Raw genomic sequence first — 22,637 nt, forward strand, 5'->3', positions numbered from 1 at the left:
CCTGAGGGTTATTTGCGTGGGCGGGTTATTTGCGTGGGTGGGTTATATGCGTGAAAATGTGGTAAATAATCTATCTATCTCTCCATCCATCCACCCATCCACCCACCCACCCACCCACCGATCTATCTATCTATCTATCTATCTATCTATCTATCTATCTATCTATCTATCTATCTATCTATCTATCTATCCATCCATCCATCCATCCATCCATCCATCCATCCATCCATCCACCCACCCACCCACCAATCCCTCCCACTGTTCCATCTATAGATCTATCTATCTATCTATCTATCTATCTATCTGTCTGTCTGTCTGTCTGTCTGTCTGTCTGTCTGTCTGTCTATGGCACTGTCTGTGTGTGTAAGTTCAAGCATAACTCTGGAACGCCTCAAGCAATTTCAACCAAACTTGGTACACAGATGACTTACTCTCTGGAAAAAAATACTGTGGGGTAAGACACTCTTAACACCCCTTGGGGTGTGTTTTGTTAAGATCCACCCTGTTGTGCCTTAAAATGACTTCTACTGTACTTCCGTAAAATGGCTTCTATTGTACAGCATAGTGGAGTTGCCATGGTAATGGCTTCACAGTACTCCACAAGGGGCTCCCTCTGGTAAGGGGGAAAATCCAACATTAGAAATTACATTTGGTCCAAACATTTTCCCCCTGTAAATAAAACCCAGGCAACAGTGGGTTATCAGCTAGTATAATATAAATAAATACTTTTGGTTTGACTTATAACCACATTTGGACCAGAATTTCTATTGTTAAACAGGGCAGTTGTTAAGTCAAGCCTGATTTTATGACCTTTTATGCCATGGTTGCTAAGTGTGTTATTAAGTGAATCATGCAGATGGAAACAAATCCAACTTGCCCCACTGATTTTGCTTGCCAGAAATTGGCAGGGAAGGTCACAAATGGTGATCACATGAGCCCTGGGATGTTGCAGCCATCATAAATTATGCTGGTTGTCAAGTTCCTGAATTTTGATCACATGACTATAGGGACGCTACGACAGTTGTAAGTGCAAGGACCAGAAGTCCATTTTTTTCAGGGCTGTTGTAACTTTGAGTGGTTGCTAAATGATTGGTTGCAAGTCGAGGACTACCTGAATAGCTAATGTGATGCAAAAAGGGAAAGGGGAGAGTAGAACATATTGCTAATAATTGGATCTCTATTGATTTAATATACAAATTTATACCTCATCTCTTTAATGTATATAGGCTATCAAAGGTTAAAACTAATAAAAATTATCCATTCGAAGAAAAGTACAAAAATACAAAAAGTCTATCTAACCAATGCAGACAGATGCAGCCGCATACTGCAAATAAAATTTACACTGCCGGAGAAATGACTGTCTTCTTAAACAGGAAACTCTTAATTAGTCAGAGAAATGCCACCAGAGGAGGTTTCAAATCTGAGAATGCGGACAACAAAAGCAGGAAACCAGTTAAGGATGCAGTTGAATCCTTGGCTGACAAGCAAATGAAAAGGACCAAGAGACAATAAAGAGATGTAAGTGAAGCTGAATAACGTCTTTGCCTGTCTATTCACTGCAGGAGATACAGTATATGGCCTACATTCTACATCATAGGCAGGTGCATTTATGCCTGAATTAATATTTTCAACAACAGTGTTGAAGGAACTGGCAGGGCTAAATAACAAGTAGGGTAAACTTGCCACCAAATTCTTGACTTCATGAAAGGAAGGGAGAATAATGATGGCAGTAGTGGGGCAGGGTGGAGTGGGATGTGGGGTTGAGGTTAGGATCTATGATTCTAGTGTTGACATACATTTTCCAGACGCATAGAAATATGCTCCATGCCATTTTCATGTTGTTGTAGATGTACTATATCTGAATGAATATAGTTCACAGAAATTATGTGTCAGGGTTCCAAATAGCATCCAAAAGTAAATCAGAGTCCAAGGCAAAGTATTGCTCAAAGTTCCAATTTATTAACAGAACCACATTGGCACATCTGAGAAAAACTAAATCTGAAAGCTTCCCGGTTTTCCCCACCCAGTTGAAAGTTCAAAATCTTGCCCCCACCCTCACAAGTCCATCACATGGTCCAAACTTCCACTGCCATGCTAGCATTTCCACCCAACCAGTTCCGGTCAGGTGCAGAGAGTCCCCCCTGGGGGGACTCAGGGCGGCTCACATCCGAAAGGGAAAGGGGAAACAGACTTTTACATATACTTTTACATTTACATATAATAGAAAGTGTGGCAGGCCAAAGATCCAAAAGAAAAGATGGCTGCAGGTCTGACATTATGTCAATTTAAAGTTCACTATCATTTCTCACCAGTTTAGAGTACATCCATATCAGCTCTTTCACTATTTCCCCTGCGTCTTTGAAAAATTTTCGTCTTATATACCTCCATTCATAATCTTTAAGGAAATAATATTTTCCTTCTTTGTCTGGCTGTATAGATTCTGAGTGTACAGTCTTGTTCCTTCCTAAAAATATTAGGACTTATCTCCCCCCCAAAAATATTAAAGTATAAACTATAAACTAATTATCCCAATTACTCCGATCCAGCAGTACTGTAGTAACTTAAAAATGATGCAGATATGATGAAGGAGCAAGGACCATACTTATGGAAAAGGAACGATGAAGGAAAATAATTTGCCTATATTTTTTCTGTTTCTTCTCCAACATTCTGCTCTCTAGATGCATTTGACTTACCAGAAATCCCTGCAGCACAAGCAAAGCTGGAGGGCGCCAGGTTGGGGAAGTCCAGTTTATTATGCCTGCTTCTGGACTGCTCAGTTTCATTCCTAAAGGGCAGCATTTTAAAAATGTATGAACGTGATATTAAAAGTGAGAAATACACTTTTCAAAAAGAAAAGGAAATGCTAAGTTTTGAAATTGGAAAAGGAAAGGGGCATTCTCTATAATGACCATAAATAAAATGCTGCAGGCATGGAGGGTAAATCAGTAATCATCATTGACGTCACAGATACTATCCAGTATGAATAATGTGCCTTTAATTAACCATGAGTAACTATGCCTCATAACCACACATATTAATTACAGATTTATGAATATAAGCCCAGCTCCACACTTCTTTAGAAATTAGAGAACAAAGAGTCTTTCATTGTAAATTATTTACAGCATCCATCAGAATGGTCTGGCGATCTCAATTTTACCCTGCCCCATGATGTTGACTTTGTTTTATTCCTAGAAAATGATCTATACAGGCTTAGCCCTCTGTTTTCCCTACTGCGAAATATCCAGCAGCAATAAAATAAATAAGATAGCAAGGACAGGTCTTGTTATTCTGATGGCTCTTTTTCTTGTTCCAGTAAGGACTGGGATTTGTGAAGGGTAACTCAATGAAAAAGGCTAAAGTACAAGTTCTCTTATATCATGTGAATAAATGTACTATAATTTTTCCATATTTTTATCTTGAAATTCATTTACATTTGGACATTACTGGATATGGAAAACCCATCTTTTCCTATTGTGTAGTTTTGATGAAAGCCCATTTCTTCCTATTGTGTAGTAAGCATTCTCCTGTCAGTTATGAAGTTTGATGTATGGGCTGTCAGGCGATACACAATTTATTTGCTTCATTTTCCTCTAGGATAACAAGACATATAAGATTTCTAGGGAAGACTGATGAAGCACTTTATTTTTTAAAAAAAGTTGGCAGGAGATGACTGGTTCTCAAAAATTTGCAGAGAACATATCTTTGAGTCTCATCACAAGGAGCACCTTTATCATTCTTCTACAGACTTATCTACTAAGATATAGAATCACTCAGTTAAGCAGATTAACTTCCTGCACATTTTCCAGATAGGACTTTTGCAGACTTTTAATAGAACTCGGCATATGTGAGGTTTGAAAGTATGGTGTGAGTGGTACTTACATCTATGTTCTTATTTTCACCATACTTTTAACCTTCACAAACATAGAGAACACAGGTTTGTATCCATCTGAAATTGAGTGGATTTATCTATGTATTTATTTAGCAATAAGCCATTCAAATCCATATGGACTCTGGCAGGGTATAATTCAAAATACTTTGTGGCAAGATCAAGATTTTTTTAAGGTTGCAAAACAGAGAGGCTGCTGTTTTCAGTCATGAATGATTTGTTGAGCAGTAATAGACCAAATTCAAAGTTTAAGTACACCAGTGTGAGAAAAAATGGTTCCGCTCAATAGCATAAAAGCAATTTACAATAGCTAAGCATCTTTCCTGAGGTTTTGTTTATTGTTTGTAATCTAAGAATGAAAACATAATCACTGATCTGGATGCGATTTTAAATACAAAGATTCCAAAGGGCTAGTTATTATACAATCACTAATCACTAATAAGCTTGTTCATTTATTGTCCATGTTAGTAAAGCTGTATTGCTGATTTCCCCTCCTCTTTTCATATAGATGAGTAGAAATTAGTATTTAACAGAAAATTATCATAGACAAATGAATCTTGCTGAAAAATAATCAATATCCCCCTTGTCCCTCTAACCTGCTGAACTTTTCTTAAAAAGACAATCCAACAATTTTTGTATATATGAATTTTAAAAGTTCATTCTAGTTGTTCATCAAAGTTCTTGAGAAAAATGTACAGTAAGGAAACAGATCTTTTCATGGACTGAGAACAAGGTGCAGTAAATAAGCAAGTAAACTACTTCCACAATGGAGAGGAATTCAGTGTTCCTCAAGAATTACAGTTGTAATCAACATTTTAAAATAATGTGGTTAATGACCTGGTGTTACCAGTGAGGAATTAAGTTGTTACCTTTGCAGAAATTATTCAGGTTGGTGAAATAAAACAAAAACCATAAGAGTTCTAAAAAAACCCTCTCAGAATGGAACTAAAAGGGTAACTACAATTCAATAATTAAAAACAAACTCAGGAATTTTTTTAGATTACTTCTAGGCATGTTACATTTCAACTGCAAATATTCATATGACCATGAAGTGGCAGCAAAGAGCTGGGTTTTTGTGTATCTTAGCTGCCATCCAGTGCTTTTCTGGATGTTTGCAACCCATATGGATAACCTATTTGTGAAGTAATCCTGGTTTTTGTACTTGTACCACAACTCTGTCTTTAAATGATCCAGTTAAATGTCTTGCATAATCCCAGTTTATGTATGGCCATGTGGGATTGCAATATAAATATTGCAATATAAGGCAATAGCAGTTTAAAATAGTTTTTGTTGCCAGCAATAGTATTTTGATATAAAGTGCTGCTCAGCTTGGGAGTTTCAAACTTCTTTTCATGACCATATTAATATGCTGGCCTCCAGTTTTTTGAGTTAGCAGAAAAGAGGGCTGCCCCAAATTGTCCTGCCCAAATGGTTAATTTTTACAGGTTCCCACAAAGTATCACTACCAGATGGAAAACAATCACTAACTGCTGTCCTGATGTGTAGTGGGATGCAAAGAGGCAAATATAGGAGGGTGTTTCATATAGAAGGTTTAGCCACCTGTCAAGTTGCTAAGAGGCTAAAGTATTTGCAAATACATTGTTTGATTATCTTTTCCAGAAACTTTCTAGGTATTGATGTCAGACCAGGGGTGAGTTTCAGGCGGTTCGCGGCGGTCCCCGCGAACCGGTTGGTCGGCGAACCCGGAAGTAAGTAACTTCCAGGAACGCCGAAAGATCCACCCGCCCACCCGCGTTTCTTACCCGAGATGAGTTCTGCGCTTCCACGCATGCGCAGAACGCATACAGCGCCTGCGCAATCCTCCAGGAGCAGCTGGAGCATCGCACAGGTGCTAGTACGCATGCGTGCACTGCGCGCGTGCACGAGGACGCCGCCGGCCCCGTTCCAACCGAACCGGTTGGAACGGGGCGAGAAACCCACCCATGTGTCAGACTGATAGGTCTGTAGTTTCCTGGTTCCACTTTCCACCCTTTTCGGAAGATAGGAACTATGTTAGCTCTTTTCCAGTCATCTATTAGTTCCCTGGCACTTCAGGATCTTGAAAGTATTTCTGGAAAGTCGTATTATATGGGCAAATATCTCTGCAGAAATCAAGTGGTATGTCCAAAATATAAATTAGACAGATCCTAACTTTTGACCTAATCATGAACCTCAGAATTGCTGAAGTATCCTAATTCATATATAGGCAAGACTTGTGCCAGGAGAAGATGGAAAACAACCAAGTTGCATCCACTGTTGGCTGGAGATGATAAATATCCTGTGGATATGTCCTTTAAAAATGGTTAGCAGGGCATTTTACAATACAATACAATAGCAGAGCTGGAAGGACCTTGGAGGTCTTCTAGTCCAACCTCCTGCCTAGGCAAGAAACCCTATACCATTTCAGACAAATGGCTATCCAACATCTTCTTAAAGACTTCCAGCATTGGGGCATTCACAACTTCTGGAGGCAAGCTGTTCCACTCATTAATTGTTCTGTCAGGAAATTTCTCCTCAATTCTAAGTTGCTTCTCTCCTTGATTAGTTTCCACCCATTGCTTCTTGTCCTGCCTTCAGATGTTTTGAAGAATAGTTTGACTCCCTCTTCTTTGTGGCAACCCCTGAGATATTGGAACACTGCTATCATGTCTCCCCTAGTCCTTCTTTCTCTTAAACTAGACATACCCAGTTCCTGCAACCGTTCCTCATATGTTTTAGTCTCCAATCCCCTAATCATCTTTGTTGCTCTTCTCTGAACTCTTTCTAGAGTCTCCACATCTTTTCTACATCATGGTGACCAAAACTGAATGCAGTATTCCAAGTGTGGCCTTACCAAGGCATTATAAAGTGGTATTAATCTTCATATCATAGAAACAATGGCATGAGAGTCCTTTGTATTTCCTGAGAGTTCTTGATATAAACTCATTAATCCTATGCCATTTTGGGGAGATACACAATGGCTAAGTGATAGATTCTGTTAAATGTAGCCCATAAACAATGTGTCATTATGTACAATTCTAATTTAGTACTGTGTATGTCTGCAGTGGAAATCCATATTTTAAATATACTTTTTTCCCCTAAGGTGTTATTCTCCAGGCCTTAGATTACCTTTCCATCTTAAGTGTCACTAGGGGAACTAAATTGGATTAACTAAAGTTTTATGCAAAACTTCAGTATTCAGAAAATAACTCCTAAGATGAACTGTTTTTCATAAATTACAATCCTCCGGGACCAAACAGCCTGTTCAAAATATGCCATCTGCACATGTTAGAGCATTTAGCCATTCTCCAAATCACATTAAACAGCTACCACAAGGCTAAACATGCTCTTCTTTAACCATTTATTGAGCAAAGTGCGTTTTTTTTCTCATGATGCAAACACCTTGTTAAGTGCAGCTTTGCATAGGTTTGATTTTTCTGTTGTTAAATGAATTTTGCAATACAGTAAATTCTGAGCAGAGGAGTTGGTTCAGATGTAGACATCTTATCCATAGCATATGGGCTACAGCATCTTTTTTGTGCCCCCAAAGCCTTCCTCAAGAAAACAGAGTCAACATTTTTAGTCTTTTTCCATTTCTGGAAGATGTTATGGGGCTTTAAAAGACTAATGGTTATGATAGATCAATCCCACTCCCAATAACTGAAGGTTCAGTTTTCATCGTTGTTGCTGTTATTGCTATGGTCTCCTTTGAATCTCCTGAATCAGAGGCTAAAGAAGCAGACAATCAGCCTGGGGAGCTGGCTAGCAATAAAACATCTGAAAAAGCTTCAAGATACACTGACTCTGAGCAGGTGGGGGCTGATTCAGACAATGACAGTAGAAACTCTATCAGGACACCTAGTCCAAGAACACACTGGAAGTATGAAATGCAGAAGGAAATCAATAATCTGTATCTTCTAGGGGGAGAAGGTAAAATGCCCTGAGTTGAGCCATGCTAGTAGCTGGAGCTACAGAAAAGCAACTTCCAAGCCCTTGACCTTGGAAGCCAGTGTCTGTCTGAAGGACATGTCTGCATTTGTTCACATATTTACAATTGAAATAAAGATTTAAATTAGACAAAAAAGAATGACGGGTGTGACTTTGCGAAAAACGAATTGGAAATCCTACTGTGTGGTAGTGATGAACGTATTATTGCTAAGGTCTATAAAACTTTACTGAATTTGAAATTGGAAAGTGAATATGTGAAGCATTGCATGATTAATAAGGTAAGGAACTTTGGCTATAATGTAAAGCTTGAAAAATAGGATAATATGTGGACGAAAGGTTTAAAATTTACATTAAATTACAATTTAAAAGAAACTTTTTATAAGATGACGTATTATTGGTATTTAGATAAGTTATAAAGAATATATCAGACAAGTTATCAAGAATGTATAAAGGTATTTCAAATGAATTTTTGAAATGCAAAGGCAAACAAGGGACTTTCTAACCTTTATGTGGACATGTCATAAAGCAAAGAAATATTGGAGTAGGATTCATTTGCTAATACAGAAGATTCTTCAAGTGAATATAAAGATAAACCAGAAACTTTTCTTTGGGCTTTAATGTAAAAAGTCTTGGGGAAAAATTGGAACTTTGATGTTATATATTTTGACATATATTTGATATTATATATGTTGGCAAGATTACTTTATGCACAAAAATGGCAGGATACTTTGATCTCCACAATGGACGAATGGCTGCAAAAGTTGATGGAGTTAGCAGAGATGGCTGAATTGACTGCTTTGATAAAAGAAAAACAACACAATGACTTTTGTTTCTACTTGGATACCGCTTCTGGACTTTGTGCTTGAAGTGGAAAATGCTCTGAATTGTATCTTCTAGAAGGAGAAGATAACAGCGCTCTAAATTGAGCCATTCCTGGAGCTACAGGAAAACAAATTCCAAGCCTTTGACCCACTCTTGGATGCTAGTGTCTGCCTCTGCATTTGTATTTCTGTTGCTCTTGTTCCTTGCCCTGCATTCATGTCCTGATATTTAGGCTGGGTCTAGCTCTAGAACCCTGATTCTAGAATCCTGGTCTATTATTGACAAAGCTTATATTTCTTCCTTGGCCTTTCTTCTGTTGGCAGATTGCTGATGGTTGAACTCAATGACAAAACCTAATACTCTTTGGCTACATAACCTCCTGCCACCTCAAGGGCCATGATTCTCAAATAGTCTCAGGAAATTTATGACCTGTCTAGAAAATCTTCAAATTCATATTTTCCTGGATTTCTATTTTCATTGGCTGGCATAAGGCAGTTTTGTTCTTAACTACCAAGGATCCCAAGGACATTGAAAATGTTGGTTCTGTCTACCTTTGATTATTATTATATTATTCACCAAATGATTTCGGTTTCCTCCCCCATTTCCGCCATGACAATCAAATGCAAGAAAATTGCCTATAGAATTATAGCAGGGCTGATTTCTTTTTCAAATCAAATTATTGATAGACAATCATCAGATTCTTCCATTCAGAAAGAAGCAGAACAGCATATATGCTTTTTAAGGAACTGCCTTTATACATGACTTTATGGATAAAATACCAATAGTTTTATATGGCAATTAAATCATTTTAATCTCCATATAAACTTGACTAATTCACGGGGGTGGGAGTACCTTATTCATGAATGTAAACTCAATTCATTTATCCAGAAGGGAATAAAATTGATCTGACTAGTACAATAAAATTCCATTAAATATCTACCTAAAGAGCAGTTACCCTGCTCCTTGCTTCAACTATGCTCTTTAAGCCAACAAATGGATGTGTTCATTTTGATTGCTTGATAAAAGAAATGCATAAAATGTACATCTTATATGAAGATGTTGAAAAATGGTAAGCATGCAGGTATAGATAAGATTATCAGAGATGCAGTATCTTAAAATATAAAGATGCTTGTTTAAAGAATGTACGTGCAATTGGTTTAACAGATGCAAGGATTCCATCTGTGACTAATCTTTGGAAGAACACTTTTTATTGTTCCCTTATGCAAAGGAAAGATAGCAAGAATGACACATCTACATGGGATTTAGTTTGATTGGCATGCCTAGGGAGATATTTGGCAGAATTCTGATTGGAAAGGTACAAGAAATGGAAAGCAGCTATATTTGGAAAGTGCCCTGAGGGTTTATTCTAGGTAAAGGTTGTAGAGATCAGAAGGTCACTGAGAAATATAGGACATTCCAGACTTCTCCTTAGAACAACCACACTTTAATCTATATCTCTATGTATACCCAATGTGCTTGTTGCACTTCAGGTAAGAGACCCTGAAAACTAGCTATTTTGTGCACAGAATGGTTGGTACATTAATTGATTTGCCCACTTGAGGTGGCTTGCCTTCACATTTCTGCATGATTCTGAAGATGAAACTCAAATACTTTGGCCCCATAATGAGAAGGAAGGAGTCACCGGAGAAGAGCCTAATGCTGGGAAAGATTGAGGACAAAAGAAGAAGGGGACGACAGAGAATGAGGTGGCTGGATGGAGTAATCGAAACAGTAGGCATGAACTTAAATGGACTCCAGAGGATGGTAGAGGACAGGAAGGCCTGGAGGAACGTTGTCCATGGAGTTGCAATGGGTCAGATATCACAACTTCACAACAACAACAAAAATATGCAAAGAAACGATCTCTTCGCTGTCATCTAATGGTCCTCTGGATTTTTGCAGTCCAAATCTGATAGCCTTAGTAGCAACTCTATAAGGTAACAAGATATATTGGAGTCAGGCATGTAAAGAAACAGAGCTCTCATAAGCATTTATTAGATAAAATATAATGAAGCAATTATGAAATATTTCCAATGGTTGCTGTATATGAAATGCAAGTCCTATATTCAGAGAAACTAAGATCTTAATGCTTGCATCCTTTCACCCTATCCCTATGGTATAATGAAGATTGAAGATATTCTTTTGGACAGGAGAGATGGTTTCCACCTGCCTCTTGTTTTGGCAATGCTCTAGTCTAATTTCAGGCTTTCTGGTTTTGACTTTGTGAAATCTGTTCCTTCAGGTAGATGAGCCAAACTTTGGAGGCAATGTGCAGTGATTCCATGCAGTTCAAAATAATACACTTCAAGAATCCATTAGCAGGGTTATGTTTGGAAGAGATGTTTCACAGGTCTTCAAGCAATTAGTCCCATTTGCCACTTGTGAGCTTGATCTGGTTATTTATAACCTAAATTTGCCTGTGAGAATAAATGCTAAATGCATTTGCGTGCATCAGAAATTACCAAAGGTGCTTAAATAATGTGTGATGCAGGCACATAAATTAAGAATCCAGAGGACTGCATACTCAATATTGACACCCATCCTCAGGAGTAAATGTTTATTCCCATATGAATGATTTTTGATTAGTGCCTAGACAAGAAGATGATAAACAAACTAATATCACAAAAGCTTGATTTAAAACTGGCTAATTAATGTGGCTGCAGATATACATTAAGGCAATGTTTTGACCTGCTGGGCTGGCCTTCAGCAAGCAGTATTTCACCAACTTTAATGATATTAATGAACACGTGCTCCGCCTCCTTTGTCAACTCCATGGACTAATGACTATTGGGATGAAAATATTGCCTATAGGAAAAAAATACAGCCTTATCTTTGGCAAATGCTGTCTGATTTCCTACCAAAATTGAAAATGGATTTGGGAACACTCTAAAGGGAATTATACAAGAGAAGAGCAGCTGGTTGTTGGCTCTGTTTTTTCAAGATGTTTACAAATTAGCTCTGGAGTTAGTTTAATGCACGGCATAGAAACAAAAAAAATTATAGGCTTGCAAGCAATTAATTTGAATGCTTTAAACAGCTTGTTTAGTGTAGAAAGTGTTTTAAAACTCAACCTGTCTTGCATTTTAGCAGGAAATTAGAATGTATTTTATGGTTTGAGGAAGAATGAAAATAAATAATAGTGGAGCTGAGCAGGTATTAAAAGTTCTCAATGCACACATTCAGGTCCAATATTCTTTCCAATGTTCTTTACCAATAAATGTCCATTAAAAATTTCCTGTTGAAATTAAGGGACTTATAAAACTAGATACCTTTTGCTGGCCTACTCTCTGACTACAGTGTTGAATATTAAAGAGGACAATAGTGCCATCCATTTACCAAATTGGTGCCAGTGAGAGATGCCTTCTTGGAGACTTTGGGATGGGGAGTTCTTGTAGCAATTATTGATATTATAAGAAATATACGTTAATTGCCTCCATACAGTATAACTCGGGCATTTATGCATTTATTTCAAAGATTTATATTCTGTCATTCATTGATCAGAACTTACCCTACTTATCAATGAAGGTTGGGTTTTTGGCACATATGCTCAGTGAGACAAATATGACTACAAACTTAGCTTCTTCTTTTTTAATTATATCAAAGTCATTGTTGGGACTTTGTTTTCAATTTTGAGTTAATACTTTTCTCTGTCATTTGAGACTAAATTGCAGAGCTTTCTTCTGCAATAATTTTGAAACAAGAACTTCAGAGCGTTATTCGTATATAACTGCATTCCCTGGAAGCCATCAAGCTGGGAAGGATAGTGTAATTCCATGTTGCAATCAGCAGGATGGAATCACAGAATTTGTGCTGGATCTCTTAATATATCAACCTGCGCCATACATGCACAAATACATTTCCATCCACTAATATTTTAAATGGGATATTAATATGTATTCAACCTGATATGTTTTTATGCATCTATAGTATATATTGCATTACATTTGTGGCATAAATGGGATCCTGTATTTTTTATTGCCAGATTTATATTTTTTAATAAATAACAAATATATCAAGATTACTTGCCAATAATATAATCATTCCCATAGATTTTCTACCACCTATCAACCTACCTTTGGACACTTTATTTATTAGATTTTTTTATTCCACCTTTTTAATTTTATGAGTAAGACAGGGTGACAGATACACAATTATACTTCATCCTTCTCCTATTTTCTCTTCAACAACAATCCTGTGAGGTGTACCATTGGGGATAGGAAAGACCAGGTTAGGAACAGAACATGAAGGAAAATAAACTATATAGACTAGACTAGACTAGACTAGAACAGAACAGAACAGAATGGAATTCTTTATTGGCCAAGTGTGATTGGACATACAAGGACTCTGTCTTTGGTGCAGATGCTCCCGGTGTACATAAAGAAAAATAAAATACATTCCTCAAGAATATGTGGTTGCTAGGAATCATAAGTAACTTGATGGCACATAATCAAGCAATCAATCAACCTCCCAATAATAACTTTTAGCTGGCGTCTCTTCTGATAATTAAATTTCAACTTCTTGGGATTTGGGAAATGGTTAATAATGCCTTTCAGTCTATCTGTTTGAACAGAATCATACATTTTTTAATATGCCTGTGCCCAACTAATATCTTTCTTCATGACATCATATCACTGGGGCCAATGATGCCTATATCCATTACTAAATGGTGAGAAATCTAGGATACAAATTTGAATTATGGTCATGATTATATAATTTCAATTTGTCTATGGAGAGTCTCCTTCATTCAGGTCATGGTTGTCCCAAAGGTGCTTTTTCAAGAGGTAAATGGACTTTCTAGTTTTTCTTTGAAGACATTTCACTTCTCATCCAAGAAGCTTCTTCAGCTCTGACTGTATAAATCCTTCCATTCCTCACCATCTCCACTTCTCATTCAAGAAGCTTCTTCAGTCAACGCTGGAGAAGCTTCTTGGATGAGAAGCGAAACGTCTTTAAAGAAAAAACAGAAAGTCCAGTTGCCTCTTGAAAATGCTCCTTTGGGATAATTTCAATTTATTTATGCACTTTCAGAAATTCACCAAGGATTCCTTTTGCTGCTTTTTTCCTTTCCCTTAACCCCAACCCCTTAACCAGGGCTTCTTGCTATCATCTACAGACACACTTATATCATTTTTACTACATTAATTAAATTAATTAAAACAATCATTCCATTTCAGTTGTTTCAACATCAGTAAAAATAACTTTTATTATCATCACTCTTCCTAAAGTTAAAAAAAAAGATTGAAATCTATTTCTTGGAAAAAATAACATTCAAGTATTACAGATTTACCTAGTCTTCAAGCACATAAATTCCTGTGTTGTCCTTGGCAAGTGTCAGGTGTGGATATGAGGATAAAAGGATAAATGTACACATAAGCAAATAATTTTATGTCAGATTTTGGATGTGTTTTATGAAATATTTCAAGGGGAGTGTTCTGTAACTGCTAGTTACAAACAAAGTTGTATTTTATTGCTGTTGTCCTTGTACCAGCTTATTCCAAAAAATCCTATCTGTCATTGTAAAGTACTCATTTATCCCTTAGATAGAAGCGGGAAAGAATTGAAATCTATTCCCCATAGATGGGTATATGTCTATTTAGAGGTGTCCACAGAATCCAACACTTTCATCTAAATCAGGGGTGGGGAATTATGGCTCCTTTGTGACCAGTGAACATGCCTGGCTCAGGAATTCTGGGAGTTGAAGTCCACGGGTCATAAAGGTTCCCCAACCTTTATCTAAATGAAAAAAAGTATACTGTTTTGTTGCAAATTCCACCCTTTTGTAGATGCAAATTGTGTCACAATGCATGTACAAATGGGATGGTGTCTGCATCATAAGATCATGATGTTGATTTTGTCATTTGGCTCCTCTCTTTGGGTATTTACAGTATATATATCTACAGATAAACCAGATGTGGTATTCGGCAGGTTCTGACCAGTTCTGGAGAACCAGTAGTGGAAATTTTGAGTAGTTCAGAGAAGCAGTAAATACTATCTCTGACTGGCCCCGCCCCCTTCTATTCTGCTTCCTGAGTCCCAACTGATCAGGAGGAAATGAGGATTTTGCCATATCCTTCCCCTGGAGTGAGGGTGGGAATGGAGATTTTACAGTATCCTTCCCCTGCCATGTCCACCAAGCCATGCCCACCAAGCCATGCCATGCCTACCAAGTCATGCCACAGAACCAGTAGTAAAAAAAATTGAATCCCACCACTGAGATAAACATAGAGCTGGAAGTGTCCCTATATATCACTGAATCCAACATTCTGTTCAGTGCAGAAATCAAAATTAGAGTACTTTCAGCTGATTGCTGTCCAGCATAATTTGAATTATTTGGATACCTTGCCTCTTAGGACTGAACTCCAAAAGTGATGAAGAGTAGCCTTGAAACTCAGGCAATCTTCCTTTTACTGCAAGTTTAATTTTAAATTGTGGAGAAATTCCTAAGAAACGACAAGAGGTAGAGACAGGTAGAGGTTGAAGCATGTAAAAATGATTAGGGTGCATTTGCTGTGCAGACAGAGTGTCTATCAAGGTTCTCAATCAGTCGGGTCACATTGTCCCAAAGGTGCTTTAAAAAAAGGCAACTGGGCTTTCTTAATTTTTGATGAAGGTATTTCATTTCTCATCCAAGAAATGACTACTGTAGTTCAAACTAGCTAGTGGGGAATGGAAAGGATTTATATATACTCTTTGCAGCCAGTCAGTAACACTCTTAGCAGATGGACTCCTGAATTCTGTACTTAATTCTGTCCTGAAGACGGAAACTAGTCCACCCCAAGGTCAAAACACTCAGATACAAACAGAGCAATACTGTGTATGCTGTGCAATTCAAGTGCAGACAAGTTAGGACAAAACTTTTTTTCTTAACCCTTCCCCCCCCCTCAACCCCCACCTCAGATATTCCAATAGCTAATGCTGGGGCATATGACACCAGCTCAAGACCATCCTGTTGAAGTAAGATATGTACATCATATAAATCAGTGCTAAATTATTGGGAAGCGTAACAATTTTTAGGGTGAGGCTGTTTCTACCATGACAGAAAATCCATCAAGAAGAGAATTAATTCCAAGTAGGGTAGTATTTGCATAAAGATGAGGACACTGATTAAAATCTCTTTCTTCAAGATGGCCAGTTGGTGGAAATTGCTCAATTTCAGTGTCACCATCAGGAAATCTTATTACTGAGCACTTGCAGAGACACTCACTCTGGTAAAGGGGGGGGGGTCGTTGCCAACTTCCCCTATCTTTCTGCTCTAGTTCCTTGCTCTTTACTATGCTTAAAGAAAGGAAAAAGAGAAGTAATTGATATTTGATTTGCTTTTTGCCCCTACTTGCATATGAACAGTGGTAATAGGACATGAGAATGAAGGGTATCCCTGAAAATAGGTATTCTGGTACTGAGGCCACTTTTTCTCAGCTCAAGGTGGAATTTGGGCAACCCAGGTCCCCAGGCCATTTATAATCTCCATGACTCGTTTTTATGACCTTTCATACTCCAAAATTATGCTGTTGAAATTTTAAAAAACCAAAAGATGAATAATGGTTTCCCCACAGCTTATTGGCTTTTTGGATAAGACCAAGTGTAGAATATGTTTCTAATCATTTTTCTGACAGTATATTTGGGGGGTGGGCACTTCGTGAATTGATTTGTTGTTGTTAGTTGCAAAGTCATGTCTCACCCATTGCAACCCCATGGACAACGTTCCTCCAGGCCTTCCTGTCCTCTATTACCCTCTGGAGTCCATTTAAGTTCATACCTACTGCTTCAGTGACTCCATCCAGCTGCCTCATTCTCTGTCGTCCCTTTCTTCTTTTGCCCTCCATCTTTCCCAACATTAGTTTCTTCTCCAGTGAGTCCTTCCTTCTCATTTGGTGGTCAAAATATTTGAGTTTCATCTTCAGGATCTGGCCTTCTAAAGAACAGTCAGGGTTGATTTCCTCTAGGACTGACCAGTTTGATCACCTTGCTGTCCTAGGGACTCGCAGGAGTCTTCTCCAGCACCATAGTTCAAAGGCCTCAATTCTTTGGCGCTCAGCCTTTCTCACTGTCCAACTTTCACAGCCATACACTGCAACTGGGAAAACCATTGATTGTGAAGTGATTAATCATAAGCAAATGTAACCAGGAGCGTTATATCCTTTCTCTGAACCTCGTGCGGTACAACTCCTCAGGATAAACTGTTGTTAGGTTTGCTGAAAAATTCCTTCTAGGACTGATTAGTTTGGTACTCAGCCAGCAAAAGAAAGAAAACTTACTGACATCCACAAACCTCATATTTAAGGTCTTTCAGCTCCATTCATTCGCCTTGTTACAATTTCCATGCAAAAGTCAACAGACAATGCATACTGAGCTTCCTTTATAGACGGGAAGCAATTGTATTTTGTTAAAGTGTATGTACTGAGAGAATGCATGCCTGAGTACATATCGAATCTAATCACAGAGCGTGATAGCTTTGCTTTGTAAAAGTAGAAAGGATTTCCTGGAATTGTCCAGCCTTTGCAATGAAAATATACCCTAGACATCATTTTTTTTTCATCACTGAGACTGTTATTGTGAAAGAAAGTTTAATGTAGAAGCGATGCTAACAGAAAGGTCACACATTACAATATAGAAATTTCATTGAAACAAGTAAATGAGTTGCATATCTATTATGGATATGTTTCTATGATAAAAAAAACTTAAGAAAAACTCATTTATGGTAAAGAAATTGCATTTGGGCTTGATTGGAAGTTGACCTCAAGGATTTTGAACTGTGGAATATACTGCATTTGCTGTGTTTTAAACAGGGCTGGCAGTAGCAGCTGCTCTGTTAGGGAACCTTCTAGAAAGTCTCTTTGGTGCTATTCCATGACTCTCCTACCTTAGCTGGATGTTATAGTGCAGGAATAGTCAATCTGGACTCTGTCACCTGCTTTGAACAATAATTTCCACAATCCTGTGATTATTGGCTATCTTATCTGGGTCTATTAGGAGTTGAAGTACACAACATCTGGAGTGCAACAGATTGTGTCTGACATAGCACTACTCCAGAACATTTTGGGAAAGGTAAAATAAAAGTTGGCTTCCCACATCCCACCAACTATTACTATTGGGGAAACTCAAAGGAGAGCAAACGGGTCATTTTGCAAGGAAGCTAATGACATGTGCATGAAGGCCTCATGAGGGAGAAGATCCAGTTTTAATCTGATGCCATTCTTAGATGTTTCCATTCTATCCATAAATAGAATGAACATTTATGTGAGGGCATATGTTAAATCTGAAAATCAGTGGGAATTTTTTAAAAAAGTGAACTACCCAAATTCTGGTCACTGAACATAGAAACAAGCACATGTAGATATATATGTCATTAGGATATGCAGCTTTACTGGATATTTTATCATTTTAAAACACGTATCTGCAGTGGAGGAAAGGAACAGGACAGAGAGGTCATTCCTTTTCTGAGAATAAGGGGGTGGTAGTCCTCGATTTACAACAGTTTATTTAGTGACCATTAACATTACAACGGCATTGAAAATGTGATTTATGATCAGTTTTCACAGTCACGACTTTTATAGCATCCCAGAGCCGAGGTGGCGCAGTGGTTAAATGCAGCACTGCAGGCTACTTCAGCTGACTGCAGTTCTGCAGTTCGGCTGTTCAAATCTCACCGGCTCAGGGTTGACTCAGCCTCCCATCCTTCCGAGGTGGGTAAAATGAGGACCGCTTAGAGAGGGCTGAAACTCTATGAAGTGGTATATAAGTCTAACTGCTATTGCTATTGCTATGATCATGTGATCAAAATTCAGATGTTTTGGCAAGTGACTCATATTTATAACACCTGCAGTGTCCCAAGGTCGTGTGATCACTTTTGGTGACCTTCTGACAAGCAAAGTCAATGGGGAAGCCAGATTCCCTTAACAACCGGGTTATTAATTTATCAACTGCAGTGATTCACTTAAGAGCTGTGGCCAGAAAGGTTGTAAAATTGCCCAAAACTCACTTAACAAATGTCTCACTTAACAACAGAAATGTTGGGCTCAATTGTGGTCGTAAGTTGAGGACTACCTCTATAATAGAGGTTACTATGAAGGTCTATCACAATAGCATACTATGCTGTATCTCAGACAATTACTTAGCCTTCTCCAGCACTTCCCTGCATTATTAATGTTCCTTATTGCTTTGCACAACATTTAGTTCTTGAATCCACGCCCATCAATGCTAGTAGCTCCTTGGTCGATTTTGATGACAAAAATAACAAATTGGAGGTATAGCTTTTGTTTACACGGAGCCCATTAGACGGTAGTTATCAAATAAGAACTGTATTACCACCCTAAATTACATTGAAAATAAAATCAATAGCTTATTTAAACACTGAGCAAAACTTCAGAAGAACACACAAAATATTGCCTCAAGAAACACAGCAACAACTTTTAATAAGTAAGCATGAAAACTCCTCAAAATAAATCCCAGAAAGAAAAGACAGGGGGCAGGAGTAGAAAATAGTGATAGCTTTAGGAGAGCATACTTATTTTTTTTTTAGATAAGAGTGCATTGTTATTTTTACTTAGGGCAGTTTTTGATGTATGCAGAAACAGTTGTTCTATTCCAAATGCCCCTTAAATGTTTTCATTTGAGAAAGGATTTTAGGTTATAAAAACCAGAGCCGAGGTGGCGCAGTGGTTAAATGCAGCACTGCAGGCTACTGCTAGATCAGCAGTTCAGCGGTTCAAATCTCACCGGCTCAGGGTTGACTCAGCCTTCCATCCTTCCGAGGTGGGTAAAATGAGGACCCGGATTGTTGGGGGCAATATGCTGACTCTCTGTAAACCGCTTAGAGAGGGCTGAAAGCCCTATGAAGCGGTATATAAGTCTACTGCTATTGCTATTGCTAACTCCACTTGGTATACTGACAGTTCATCAATAGCATGGCATTGACAGTGAAACAAACCCCTCACCCCTTATAATTTAGGCGGTATGTTAAATTCCTGGTCAACTTCATCCCATTTATCCCATAATAACTGTCATTTGTTTCAATAAAAGTTGCTAAAATTAACTTGTATGCAGATGAAAACAGGAATAGGAAGTAAGATTTATAGAAACAATAAATCTGATCAGATGCTAATAATGTCAATATATTATGTTGCTGTGACAATGGACTTAGGTTTCCCTCCCTCTCCCCTCTCTCTCCTTAAATTGGTTTCATTTACTTTCTGTTACCAATGCAGAAACATTTTTTAGTAACACAAAAAGGTTTTACATATAGTCCTCACCTTATGACCACTTGGGTCAGAAATTTCTATTGCTAAGTGATGTGGTCATTTCTCAACCCTGGCAACTTGAAGAGGTGTGGACTTCAATTCCCAGAGGTGTGGACTTCAATTCCCAGATTTTTCCAGCCAGCTTTGCTTCTAGGACCTCTGGGAGTTGAAGTCCACATCTCTTCAATTTGTCAAGTTTGAGAAGAATAAGCATGACAATTTTTTTTAAAAAGTCCATTAACTTTTCTTTAGCTTTTTATACCCTGGATATAATTTTCAACTGACAAAGTCGTATCTAGTTCCTGATTGATTCTGACAGTATAGTAGTGGGATCTTTCAGCACAATGTCTATAGCACTTGATTATTATCTTTAATTGCATGCAGTGCATAGGATGAAAAAGATCAATTAGGCCAAACGAAACTGTGAATTATTATCAAGGCACACAAAGTACAATTGTTCTTTTATAATAAATTAAAAACACAGTATTAACATTCAATGTCCTAAGTGTTTATGCATAGTGGGATGCTCTCATATTTCAGGTGTCATCCAAGAATGATGTAAAATAATGCAACCAAAGTTCAGTTCTTTATTTGCATAGATGGTATAGACAGAATCTTGCCAGACTGAATTTATGGTACCCTAACCTACAAGATAAATCCTGGGACATTGTAGGGAGTGGCTATCCTAAAACTCTTCCTCTTCCCATGATCTATCTCTAGACTGTGTGGTCTTTTTTCTTATCATCTTCCTTAGAAAATAGGCTGTGTTCCTTCCTTGCTGTGTTACTGTAATCCATATTGATAAAAAGGTTGCTAATGAATTGCCAGTTCCTAATATCATTCAAGACCACTCCCCTCTACTTATTTATTGTGGTAAAGAACAGGAGAATTGCAGCACATCAGTGGTGGGTTTCAAAAATTGTTTGAACCTACTCTGTGGGTGTGGCCTCCTTTGTGGGAGTGGCTTGCTGTCCATGTGACCGGATGGGAGTGGCTTGCTGCCCATGTGACCGGATATGAAGATGCCGACTACACTTGTCAGAACCACCTTAAATTACCTCACACACAGCACTGGCATGCATAAGAATATGATGTAAACTTGTTTTTTAAAAGGCATCTTTGGTTTGCGTTAAAACAACTTCAACACGCGCAATGTTCTGATTGCACCACAAACGCAGTAGTCATCCATACCTTTCACAGAGGCACTGAGTTTTATAAATATGAGCATGATAGTGTAGAATAATCATATCCAAGGACCAATGGTGGGTTTCAAAAATTTTTGGAATCTCTTCTGTAGGTATGGCTTGCTTTCCGGGTCCACTGGTGGAACCCCTTCTAACAGGTTCGGTAGATTTGACGAACCAGTTCTACCGAATAGGTGCGAACTGGTAGGAACCCACCTCTGCAGCACATCCATCCATATTTCAGTTTATTTCCATTTTGGGTAATGGGTATTGCATTTGAGCAACTGGTCAGTTGGAGAGGACATATTGTGAAGTAAACAAAGGTCCGTGCACTTGCCTGTAATTTTGTAGTCTTTCAAAATAGAATGCAGAAAATGCCACAGGATTTGGTCCTGATATTTGTTGTAGCTATAAACACCTAGGCCTTTAAAAAAGCAAGCAGTGAGGTTGCCTGTTGTTTTGTTGCACAAGAGTTGATGATCCTGGTGGTTTATTTTGCCAAGGGACAGAAATACAGCAAACTGACACAGTGGGTTATGAGCTGACTATGTTAAGCCAGAGACCAAAAACATCTATTAGCATTGCTCAAACCAATCATCCCTTAAAAGGGAATAATATCTTGCTTTTTTAAAAAAATCTACCAAGGCTATGCTGTCAACCAAGATTTAAAGACATCATACTACTATACATTGGCAGCCCACATAAAGTGAGAGAACACCCAAGGCTATAATAGTAGAAAATGTTTGATGTTAAAAATAGAGTTTAAACGTATGTGATAGATGTACTGCAGTAGATGATCTCTAGTTTTGAACAGTTAGGTCATTAGAAAGAAACCCCTCCAGTTTTAGCCTGTTTTATGAAGACTTTCCTTGTGTGAAAGATAGATTCAGTGAAATCCATCTTTGAATAGCAAGCACAAATGCTAGTTTTACTCATGTATGTGCTGGGAACATATGTAGACTGGGCTTTGTGCATTATACTAATCCACAATATCAGCTACTGTGGCTCTTAAACCATGACCTGTAGTGCAAATGTTGTGCATATCTATCCATGTGTGATCCTGCTTATGTAATTCAAGGGAAATAATTTGCTACTGGATGCAAAGCTAGATACGCAAAACATGCCTCTAATTTAAAAAAGAGTAGCTTCCAGTCATTTCGAATGTAATTGAAGGATAAGAATGATGGGGCTTGTACTCTAAAACATCTGACAATTGCCCAACAATCATTCTACACTCACATAAAGCTGAAATTTAGCATACAAAGATAACTTCAATTTTATAATGATCACCTTGTTTTCTAAAGCTAGCTGATAACAAAGCTCCCGGTGGTAACATTGAGTCACTGGGCTACTGCAACAGATGATTCAGCAGAAAACCCCAAATGATATAGGTCTTACATAGAATGTTCAGTCATAGCAAATAGGTGGTAGATAAGAGTTAGAATTCAAAGTGGGATGGACTCTTGTGACCATGAAGGAGTTGAGACTGATGATGCATTTGGCCCTTCCCTTGGGCTCAAGCCTGGTTATTTCCTAGAAGACCCCTCCTCCTCCTCCTCCTCCTCCTCCTCCTCCTCCTCC

The sequence above is a fragment of the Thamnophis elegans genome, chromosome 5 (assembly GCF_009769535.1).
Source record: "Thamnophis elegans isolate rThaEle1 chromosome 5, rThaEle1.pri, whole genome shotgun sequence".
Classification (NCBI taxonomy): domain Eukaryota; kingdom Metazoa; phylum Chordata; class Lepidosauria; order Squamata; family Colubridae; genus Thamnophis; species Thamnophis elegans.